The 8,389-nt window shown below is 41.9% G+C and overlaps 1 protein-coding gene across 2 annotated transcripts in view; it reads left to right on the top strand.

Annotated features, from left to right (window-relative positions):
* The first annotated feature begins 3,266 nt into the window (after positions 1-3,266).
* Positions 3,267-8,389, top strand: part of hdac4 (histone deacetylase 4) — a 143,288-nt gene continuing 138,165 nt past the window's right edge. For both annotated transcript variants that reach the window (XM_030785792.1, XM_030785791.1), the window contains exon 1: positions 3,267-3,347. The gene's annotated coding sequence lies outside the window, so the exon portion shown is untranslated. The remainder of the gene's footprint in view (positions 3,348-8,389) is intronic.

Here is an 8,389-nt window from a genome sequence, read left to right as displayed (position 1 = left end):
TTTTATCTTCTCATGTCAAACATTATTTTGCTCTGTGTACAGTTACCAAGGGTGGTTTAAGCTAGCATTTACTATTTTAAAGGTGTCAGCATTAGAAAGTACTATGGTAAAACAAGAGACTGAATTCATGCCATGAGACCGATAGACTCTCTTGCCTCAGCCTGGGGGGGGGGGGGGGGGTTCTAATGTCACGTTGGTAAGATGAGTTCGGGAGAAAATATATGTCACGTGAATGAACCACACCTTGTCGACGACCTCTTGGAACAGGAGAGGTGTAGAGGGTGGGTGGGGCAGGTTGGTGGGGGAGTGGAGCTGCAGTGGATGGTCAGGATGAGCACCGTCAGTGTCTCTGGGTCTGTGTTCATTACAGTCATTGAAATGTCCTTCTCTCTCTCTTTTCCTTTGTCATTCCACTGCCATCCCTCCTGCTCAACTTTAATCCTGAAAAGACCCTCTGTTTATCAACAGGAGAGCTGGTTCTCTTTTATCAGCCTGCAACAGAATGTTTTTTCTCTTTTTGTGGAAAAGTGTGATCGGAAATTCTCCTGATGAAAAACAACTGTCTGGAAAAATATATATATATATATATATATATATATATATATATATATATATATAAATATATGTACAAAAACAAAGCTGTGTCTTTTCTCTCTCTCCCTCTCTCTCTCTCTCTCTCACTCAATTCTTAATTGATGCTTTTGGCTCCTTTTTTGTTTTCAGAGATAATATGTTGTTTTTGATGTTGGAACTTTGTGGTCTCCAGCAATTACCTCACCAGATAAAATTAAGTTTATTAATTCTGCTGGGAGATGATTATTATTGTCCCTGAACCAGTAAAATATCTTTGACTAGGGCTGCTAAACCGCAGACTTTCTGTGCTCAGTGGGAAGCACAGGCTACACATATAACACAGTTCTATCACAATCTGTTATGTGTTTTGGGCATTGAATTTAAAGGTTCAGAAGGATGACAGATATGCCAAGGTGTCTATGACCATCCCGTGACATTTCTCAATTAATTTCATACACAGGAACATACTCTTATCATTTTGTTACATCGCTGAATGTAAGCAGAATGCGGTATGGTGTGTCTAGGTGATTGTGTGCTTCACTGGACTCCAGGGCCATGAAGAGTGCTCTCTCTCTCTCTCTCTCTCTCTCTCTCTCTCTCTCTTTCCAGTAGGGTGTTGTCAAGGATCTGGCATCTGACTGGTGAACCAAGGGGTTGCCAAGTTTGTTAAAAGGGAAGAGGTGGACCTGAGGAGAGAGCTTCTGCCACTCCTGTTCTTGTTATCATTCCTGACATCCAGCCAATCACAGACTTGATGTTGGCACGTCAGGCTGGTTGTCTAGTAAATTTGCGTTTAGCTGTCTTTGGAAAGTATGAACCTCTCTTCTAGAGATAGTGAGTGTCTGCTTTAGTGCAGTGTAAACAGTTGTACATAATGTTTTCAAATTTGAGAGGTGCTGCAGAGTCCAGCAGACTTCTTCTTTTAGAGACTTTATGACTGTTTTTGGTACGAGAGGTAATCATTTTTATTTTTTTGATTTGGGACCGTCAGTTTATTGTTCTTCGCTTAGAGATGTTCTGTTTGTTGTTTCGGTCTCCCGTGATATTTAATTTATCTACCTGTCTCATTTTTAATAAAATCTCTGAGGACTGTTTAAGCTCTGAAGTTTTCATTTCTCCTTGCTCATGGTCAGCTTGGTGGCTCGGTGTCGCTGTTACGATCCGTTTGTCATACTTCTGCCTGTAGGACCGTAGGCTCTGGTTCCATTTGGGTCATAATGGTAGAGCTAAAGTGCCATCATTTCACTCAAATGACAGTGGTCCACACAAGGTTAGGGTTAGGGTTGGGGTTTTTTTCTGTCAAAGGCGTGGAAAATCTGGTTCTTCCTCCTTATTTCATTATTGAGTATCCCTCCAACTACAGTAATCCTTATCTTCACAGCTACTAACACAGAACACATGAGAAAATCATGAACATTTCGTCCTGCTGAACTGAAAATAACTCCTCTGTCATCCTCATAAAGGGCAACAACCTCCTATGACTCTTTAAGTTTCTTGACAGACTTGCAGGACTTGACACGGAGCCACAGTCACTGTGAACGGCATCAGTGAGGATGGTGCCACCCTACATACATAGAGAGGAACTGAAACTGCACACCACCCAACCTCATCCTTTGTCTGTATACTGTGGCTGTAGTGGTGCATTATATAATAGGAATGGGAGAGGTGCACATGATTTGCATTACTTGACATACAGTATCATCCGTGAGGCATTTTATCATGTGTAACACAACCACACCTGAAAATCAGTCATCAAATACAGAAGTACAGAGCTGATGAAATGACAACCAGTGTCCAGGGTTATGAAGCATGGTGCATGCGTGCATGCGTGTGTAAACACACAAAACTTATATATAGACTTATATAGGTTATTTGTGTTTTTATTGATTTATTTATTAAGATACTACCAATTTGTTACCAAAAGCTTATGCTCTGTTGAATTACAAAACAAAATAAAAAACCCTCCGTGTTTTGTTTTCAGATTACTCCAGCCTCGTCTGTGTCTGAATACATGCCATGTCAATGATTGTATATCCTTATTTATTTATTTCTCAATGTGAGGATCCTTTATGACTAAATGTCAGTGATTAATGTCACTGCTCTTAATGACACGGGTAACTTTTCGTTCTCTTTCTCTCGATTTTTCTTTCTATCGCAGAAATGTGTCTAGGTGGATCTGGCACCATTTATTGCTATTAGCTGTTCATACGCACGGTGGCATAATGGAGAGGAAATGCGTGAACATATCTGATCGGCTTTGTACTAGGCAACACCTTAAACCACAAGGAATGCTGCAGACAGATCTGAGTTGTATAATATGTTACAATAGCATAATATTCTGAGGCCGGCTCAGCCGAATAGCACTTTGCCATTCCCCACTGCTTAAAAAATAAGCGTTAAACACGTCATACCTACACCACGGACAGTTGGGATGCGGTAAGGGGCACACATCAGTGACATTATACTCGCCAAGGAAAAACAATGTAAACTAACTTGACACGTACAAATCCTGAACATGCCGTTTTATTATTATTATTTTTATTTATTTATTTATTTCATTTATTTATTTTTTTGAGATAACTCTTTGCCTACCTCCTCCACTTTAGTAACTCCGCCTCTGAAGGAAATGCAGGGACGAGACACGTGATCCTTTTTGCCAAAATCCAGTATGGCGGAATCTGTCGGCGAGTGATTCTATTGCTTGTACGTTCTCCAACGGGAATTAAGTACGTTGCGTTGTTCATAGTGGTGTTGCCGCCCCTGGAGACGGATAGGTGAGGACAAATTTGTGCCCGACAACATTTGATGGTGAAGATTCAGTTTACTGTCCGTAAACAACAACAACAACAACAACAAAACTTATAGATACTCATATCAAGAAGATGTAATCAAAACAATGTGGTTCTGTGGGTATCGTTAGTTCTATTGAATCGTAACATAGTGCTTCTTTTCTCTGTGGTCAAGTTCCCTCACGTTTCCTTTCCTCACCCGATTCGATACCAAAAACTTCAGCGTGTAGTTTATAACAGATGTAATGGATTTTTGAAGACTTCACGGGTATTTCGTGGACTGATTTTGAAACAGTAAGTTCTTATGATGTATTTCTGATTAAAAAATAGTTTATCTTATCTACAACCATTCATCTTAAACGATGTAGACGTTAGTTTGGCCTTTTCTTATTCTGAAACGGTTAAAGTTTGGAAGATGATAGAGGTGTTACAAAAAGGTACATTAGTGTTTCCGTTGCACCGCGTTTCTTGCAAAATGCTGGAAACTATCCGCAAACTATTGAGACTATGCAAACATTAAAATGGAAACAATTATGTGATTGTGTCAACAACACCTGAACATAACAGAATGTGTTTTGTGAATGAGAGAACGCCCATGCAGCTCAATTCAGGATGATTAAAGCAGTGTTTTGGTTCGGGTAACATTTTGAGTATTATCCTAGTTTTTTTTTTTAATTTGTTTCTGGGTTTTTTCTTCTTCACGCCGCTAGATACAGTCAGGCTCGCTAATGTACAGTTTCACGTACCGCTTAACCTTGTTTCGTATAATGCTTATAAATCTGGCACTGTGATTCTTTAAAAAAGTTCCATTGCTGACAGAGAGCATGAAACTCCTAGTCTGAAGGGTGCGTTTACTCAGTTTGCGCGGTGCTTCGCGTTTCAATTCAAACAAATGACGTTTGAACAATAGTTAGATAGCTTGGAAAATTAAAGAGCACGTCAAAGTAGTCAAAAATCACATTTTAATCGATTCCTGGCCGTTCGAATGTGAAGACATTTTTGCCATTAGTATGTCTCCACTGATTCGTAAGAATGAAACTGTTGCGCATATAACGAACATAAATAGATGAAGTACATATCTAAACATGTCGATCCCGCATAACAGTAGTGTTCTTTACTGGGCACGGCGGTTTGTTTGTGTGAATACAGGAATGCGTTGGAGGGATTGGGGATGACTTTATCATCCACATGAGATTAAAGTATCCTGTCAGAGGTGAAGGCTGTCGCACTTGTGTGATGTAGAGTTTAAACATTTTTTTCGTCTTGTGTCAAGACGTTTAAAATCCGTTCCTGTAACCGCAGCCTATCAGAGTCTAGCCCATCCGCATTTGAGCTCTCAAGGACCCATGTTTAGTCCTTGGAAATCGCGGGCCTCGCAGGAAAAAGAAGGTCAGAGCTGCCTTCGAAGAATTTGGCCGTTGCGACTTTACCCTAAATAACGACCCAACCTAGTGGATGTGACTAAATGGTGTCCTGTAGGCCCACGCTCTGTGTACTTGAGAATAACAATTTAAATCAGTTTGAAGCCCTCGCTAATCAATTTTACTCCTTAGGGTGCATAATTAACAGAGTTGGCTGATTCATGGCAGTTGCCAGATTGCACTGTGTGTTGTATCTGTGGCAGAGAGAGAGGGAGCTGGGCAGTAGCCAGCCTGACACACAGTGAGCAATGGGAGAGATCTGGTAATGTGATGCAGGGGTGGTGTGGTCGTAGGCCTGCGGACCCACGGCTCTGCCCCTGGTCTGAGGTTAGATGAAGCTGATGACTGCATGCTTGTTGGCTTGTTCTGGAGAATGGTGAGATCACTTTTTTTGTTTAGAGGTGGTATTCCGATCCCTTGGGTCTTTGGCTTTCCTCTAATTTGCTTGCAACTTAAAGCAGTTTGTGATGAATTCTGACTTGAAATCAGTCTGATTTCTGTGAGCCATATATGGGATTTTCTTCGCTGTGGAAATTTGGATTCCGTTTGTTCCAGTGAAATAGATTGCTCTCACACCAAAGTCACTCAGTTGGCCATTCATGGTTCTGTCTTAGAGCTTGGCCAGACTTGTGTTCACAAGGCAATCCGTAACTTCTAATAGTCCCTTAGAATCACATTTGCAGAGTTTGCTTGTTTACATAATTAGTATAGTGGTCCCTGTTTTTTTTTTTTTTTTATCCTTCATGGGGAGTTTATTGTGGCACGACCCTGCATGACCCCAGACATCAGCACAGAATGAACGGTGGTTGCCTTTGGCCTTTCACACGTCTGTGGGCTTGTTATCAGTCTGCGCTGTCTTGGGCTGAGTTCGAGGCGATAGGGTAGCGAGTGAAGGGGGAAAGGGAGTGAGCCACACGGAGGGAGCTTTGATTGCTGCTGTTCTCGTGGTCTAGACGCACATTCAGTAGACAGTGGGCACAGGGCTCATTTCCTGCTCTTTCTGTGTCCTAAAATAGACGGCTTTGGTGGAAACAGAGGCGCTCAGGGCCCTGTCTGCAGCCTGACTCCCAGCAGGTCGTTAATACTGACTAACTACCTTTTGTGAAAGTGTGCCGGGGAGGACAGACAGATGGGTTGTTTACAAATCGCTCGCTTGACAAATGAAACGTTGAGAATGCTCTAGCTTACTTTTATTAGTTTAAAATTGAGAAACTGAAAAAAGAAAAAGAACTTTGTTTGTGGAAAAGTTGCATGCCGTCCGGCCTGTCAGACTCTTCCAAATGTTTGGAGATAAATGACCCGACTTTGTTCAAAAATGAAGATAATCCCAAAATCTTGGCATCACCTTATTTCAAAACTGCAGTTGTATTAACATTCTGTTAAGAAATATTTGGCTACATTGGCATAGGGTTAGCTGAACTAATGGAAATTTTTTTCTTAGGATGTTGCACAGTGGTAAAAATATTCTTGCCACATACGGTTTGGATCAATGCTGTGTCTGGTGACACTTTTCGAAAGCATTGCCATGAAATGTTACTGAGTTCCAGTTCTACTTAGAGTTATGAATTGTTGTCAGTTCGAAGTTTTCGGTGGAATGCGACACAAATAACTTGCGTTGCGTTCCACAATAAAAAAAGAAAAAAGGTTTCACTGGGGCAGAAGCTAAACTGGGTTTATCAAGAGACAGCTTCACATACCCAAGTACCTTCTGCACTCGTCTGTTCCTCAGTGTTGGGCAGAATAACTCACTTTCATACCCTCTCTCCTCTGCAGTTCTTCTTTCTCTGGGCCAGTAAGGTAACCGATTACTGTTCAGTGGTGCTGCATTGGTCTTCAGTCAACTGAATAGCTTCCACATCTTTAATGGAGCATTCCTCTGATTTCCCCATTGAAACAGATAAGTGAAAGAAGATGTGAAGACGGTTCGACTGTCTCTGTCTTATGGGTAATGTGAGCTAGCACTGAGGAGGATGGCTGTCAACACGGAGCACAGCCTGTGTCGTGTCGGGTCAGAGTTCACTTTCCTGGCAATGCAGTATGCCACTGTTTTCACTGTCTGGTTAACAGTGCAGATGTACCCTCAGTTATAGTGCATTCAGGTATCCCAAGACTCAGACAAATAAATGTTTGTCTTACATGTTTACCCCCACTCCCTCCATGACTTCACTAGACCCTGTGGGTGCTTACAGTGCTTCAGTAAGTTTTGGGGATTTATTCACCACATAGCCTCTACCTGTTTGGGTTTCAGCTAATCCTTCTTCCTGTCTGAATTATTTTTATTTAATTGTGCATGAGAGAAAGCGGTTGTTTTACTAGTGAAATTCACGCTTTATGATGAACGTGTCTGAATATTCTATGGCCTAATTGTTGTTTGCCGCTCACGATTGCTATTTTAATGCTGTCATGATTATCCCGATATGTTTAAAAAAAAAGCACACAATGCTTCTGATTAAAATTAAGTGGGGGGGGTTGACTGTTTCACGCTTTGTGGATATATACGGGATCACAGACTAACATGGTCAGGCTGAAACTGTTGTCACGTAATCATCAGTGTGCCTTATAGCCCTGCTATAGCAGGCAGCAGGACCTGATTAACTGGAGCCCGCCTGCTGGTCCCTGTCTGTTGTCTCAGACTTACAGCCTAACAGTGTATGAGAGAAATAAATCGCTTTCTTCATAGTCACGCGTCTAGTCTCTTGTCTTTTCGGTTTTTGTCTTTTTTTTTGATAGAAAGGAATGAGTGGGGTGTGCATCGTGCTACTGATCTGTTACCAAATAGTTTATATCTCTTTATTTCTTTGGTTGTTTCTGAAAGACTTTTGTGCATGGAGTGTTTGGGGATTCATGTCAGTCGTTCTGTGACGCTACAGTAGCCGTGAAACCGGTGCCCTGAGAACGTGGCAAATTTAGCTGTGTGTGTAAAATGGACTCAGGGTACAAAGCGCTGTGCCGGCTTTATCCTCGTCGTTAATTTCCAGATCAAAGTGGCAGATAAGTGAGTGTAATTTAACTAGCGTTCGTGTTTTATTCGACACGACAGACGCAACGTTTTGCTGAGTTTGATGCAGGGCCACGTGACTGGAACGGCTTGAATAGTGAAACCGTCCTGGAGTTGTGTTTTGAGACAAAGCCTTGGCTGCAGTACAACACTGTGAAAACTGCTCCTACCTCTGCACCTGTTCATATGGCACTGTCCCTTCCTACCACTCATAGGTTAGGACTTAGAGGGTGTACACTTAGCTCATGAAGGATTTGCCCTACAAATCCACCACAACCCCATAGTGAGCAGGGGCTCTACTTGACCTCCTGTGAGCAGTTACAGTTAACATGTTTTGACATGTTCAAAATGTGAAGTCTAAATTTGTTCAAGACTGACTCTGTGATTAAAATAGGCCTGGGTAAGGGAGAGTAGCACAGTACACACACACACACACACACACACACACACACACACAGAGCGTGTTCCTTGCTTCTTGGCACGTCTAATGAAATGCGGGGGCATCAAACCCCTCCTCTCTGTTACCACACTGTTACCTAACGTTATGTCGGATGAAAGGTTTTCTTCAGGTCAAATCTATGCCGCTGTGATTCACACAGTTACTGTGA

This window comes from Chanos chanos, chromosome 10 (genome assembly GCF_902362185.1).
Source record: "Chanos chanos chromosome 10, fChaCha1.1, whole genome shotgun sequence".
NCBI classification, from domain to species: Eukaryota; Metazoa; Chordata; class Actinopteri; order Gonorynchiformes; family Chanidae; genus Chanos; species Chanos chanos.
Note: the sequence above shows the minus strand (reverse complement) of the source record. Positions and strands in the feature narration are given on the sequence as shown.